This window comes from Capsella rubella, unplaced genomic scaffold (genome assembly GCF_000375325.1).
Source record: "Capsella rubella cultivar Monte Gargano unplaced genomic scaffold, Caprub1_0 scaffold_137, whole genome shotgun sequence".
NCBI lineage: Eukaryota > Viridiplantae > Streptophyta > Magnoliopsida > Brassicales > Brassicaceae > Capsella > Capsella rubella.
In genome coordinates, this window is record NW_006238791.1 from 2004 (window position 1) to 2224 (window position 221).

A 221-nucleotide genomic window follows, 5' to 3' on the forward strand; every position below is an offset into this window, starting at 1 on the left:
TGTGAGGAAGTAACTTTTTCTTGATTGTAAGAGATTAGACCAGTTCAATGGAAGTTTTTGCAACACATCTACTTAACATATTTTTGGGTCGACCCTTGCGTTACTACTTACTAATAATGAAATAGAACTAGAAAAAAATGTACTCACACCTTCATAATTTTGTCATTCATACGATGTTACATCTACTTATAATTGGAACTTATAGTAAAATAACTCAAGCA